Here is a 2,875-nt window from a genome sequence, read left to right on the forward strand (position 1 = left end):
TTTTTTTTATGTTCCAAATGTGATGGATTTATTTTACTCTGATGCAAAACCCAAAGATTTCACTATAGCACAGACCAATATATTAAAAGGTCATGAAAAAGTGTTGTGGGACATGCAGGACATGATGTACAAACTGGAAGATTGAGTCATTTTCTTTATAATAAGACACTACACTGTCATTGAGGAACACACTTAAAATAACACTGATGAACTGAACCGAAATGTGGCACAAACATGACAACTTCCACGCATGCCTTCAAGTACCTCTCTTAGGATGGACTTGCAATTTCTAGACTCCAGTGTGGAGAGGAGTACAATTCTGTGGAAGAATAAAAAGTTTATACTTTTGAAATTTCACAGAAGAACTTTAAGACCAAAACATAATGGGTTCATTTGTCTTCACCTCCAGGGCCAAATCTGATGTTTTACTCAAAACTATATTAAGCTCAAATCTCAGCCCAACCTTGTGACCTCCTACATTGACTTTCTTTCCATCAATGGAAGCTGACAGGGTCAGTTTGACTCCTGGTCAAAGTGTCTGAGTATAACCAAGTCCAATCGGGCTGGCGTTATTTACTTTAGCAGAGAGAGAAGTTCTACAATCCGGTTTTTATTTAGCAGCAATGTCAAAATGGGTGTTGTTATTACCAGCCATCCAAGCAACGTTTATTGAGGTTTCAATCTTCTCATTAACCTTTTGGTAGATAGAACCCCAAACTCAGTGCCATCATTCACATGAGTGTGCAGCTGGAAGTCTGCAGCCTTATAACCCAGGGTGAAATTATTCTGTGACAGTTTGGATTTGGCTGTGTCAAAACTCATCTGACAGACAGAAAGCCAACCTTTAAAGGCCAATACATCCCAGCCATAGTTGGATGGTCCAGAAAAATCTATATCAACATTACTGCCAAGACTGAAACAATCCCGTTTATAGGAGGCCTTCAACTTCCCACTCTTCTTCCTGTGTTTGGTACAAATATGTTATCAAGAGTCAGTTTCAACCCTTCAGCCAAATTATTTTCCGAAGAGATTTCTGTCGGGTGAAAGTAAGTCCATAGGTACAGACTTTCTATTTGGGCTCTAGGTTGCCTGATGCTTTCCCTGTATCAGTGTGTGGAAGTCTGACCAGAAGTAGAAAATTCCACTCCGCTGCAAGACATTGTCCTCAGGTCAATTTTGACCATGCCAAACCCATATCCTTTGTCAAAGACATCCTTGACAGCCTTTCCTCGGTCACAGTAAGTCGGTGTATTATACATATCTCCAACCAGAGGGCCTGTCTCCGCTCCGTCAGGGCAACGCTGAAGGTCTTCTTCAAACCAACGCTGCCCGCACCTTCCAAGTTAATGTATTTTCAATGCTTCATATGCATTTGAAATATGGGCAATGAATAAGAAAGACCACAGAAGCAATGCATTTAAGAATGCCATGGATTTCTAGAAGAACAAACAAATCTGTCTTGGAAGAAGTATAGCCAGAATGCCCTTTAGAAGCTGGGATAAAGAAACTTTGTCTTTCACACTTCAGACATATTCTCAGGAGAGACTAGTTCCTGGAGGACATCAAGCTTAGTAAAATGGAGGGTCATCCAAAAATAGGAAGACCCCCCAACAAGATAGATTGACATAGTGGCAGCAACAATGAGCTCAGGATGTTGTAGGACCAGGCAGTGTGTCATTCTGTTGTGGATAGGATCACCATGAGTCAGAACTAACTCAACAGCACATAACTATAACAAAGGTTAATGATGGCAACATTTACTTATGCATTTGTTGAACCTCTGAATGTCTTCTTTGGTGACAAATTTGTTCATGTCCTCTGCTTTTTTTTTTTCCTTTAAAAAAATGTTTTATTGTGAATTATGTGATAGTTTACATGAAAGAACATTAGTTTTACATTCATTCTTTCATATATCGTTTCATTGCTATGGTTACAATCTCCTCCGTGCCTCATCAACCAACCAAAGAGTATACACTACAAGCCTGCCCCCCGGTCATCAGCACACAGCCCCTCTCCCTCTCTGGATCTGAAGTCCCCAGCCACTCCATCTCTCCACGTCATCATCTCTGCCTCCGTCTCTGGTGTCACAGCTTCTCTGGGTAGGGTTCCATTCTCTGCTCTTCTCCATTGATGGTCCCAGGGACCTTTGCTCCTAGACTGAAATGTTGATCACTCCCCTCCTTGCTATAAAACGTCTACCTTTATGTTTCCAACCCTCACAAGCAGTCCTGATAACAATGATTCACTATTGTTATCCAACATTACTGCCAAGACTGAAACAATCCCTTTTATAGGAGGCCTTCAACAATTACAAGAGACCTATCTGCATTTCATTTCATCAGCCCTGCCCAGACAGATTGTATACTACTCACTGGAGATTCTACCTTCCCCCACGCCCTCTGGATCTAGGTTCCCTCTTGAAAACTTGTAAGCCAGTCATGTCTTGCCTTTGTAGCTACCCCGACCCCCACCTCGATTTTGGGTAGCCAATGTCCAAGTTGCCCATCCCTCTCTACTCTGTGTGTGGAGGTGGTGGGAATGATCCTTGCTGTAAGGATTTGTTTCCTCTTTTGCGCTACTGCATCCATAGGTGTAGGTCAAGTTCATCAAATTCTATCAGATTACTCTTTTTTGTTTTTTTTTTTTCTTCTTCTATGTTCTTCTGGTTGAGCTTTGATCATCCAGTCTTTGAAGCCAGGTCAAGTGGGTATTATCTGCATGTATGGGTGTTCTTGTGCATATGCTCTCTCTTCTTATCAGCTGGACACTTCACTTTCCACTCTAGTCCTTTGTGGCTATGTCACTGACTCTGGGCCCAAAAGTCCCCAGGTCTTGCCACACTGCTGGCCAACCAGGTCTCCACCCGGGTTCACAG

The 2,875-nt window shown here is 42.2% G+C and overlaps 1 pseudogene; it reads right to left on the bottom strand.

The window, feature by feature from the left end:
• Nucleotides 1–367: 367 nt before the first annotated feature.
• Nucleotides 368–1,259, bottom strand: LOC102831312 (annotated as a pseudogene).
• Nucleotides 1,260–2,875: the final 1,616 nt, after the last annotated feature.

This window comes from Chrysochloris asiatica, unplaced genomic scaffold (genome assembly GCF_000296735.1).
Source record: "Chrysochloris asiatica unplaced genomic scaffold, ChrAsi1.0 scaffold00265, whole genome shotgun sequence".
Classification (NCBI taxonomy): domain Eukaryota; kingdom Metazoa; phylum Chordata; class Mammalia; order Afrosoricida; family Chrysochloridae; genus Chrysochloris; species Chrysochloris asiatica.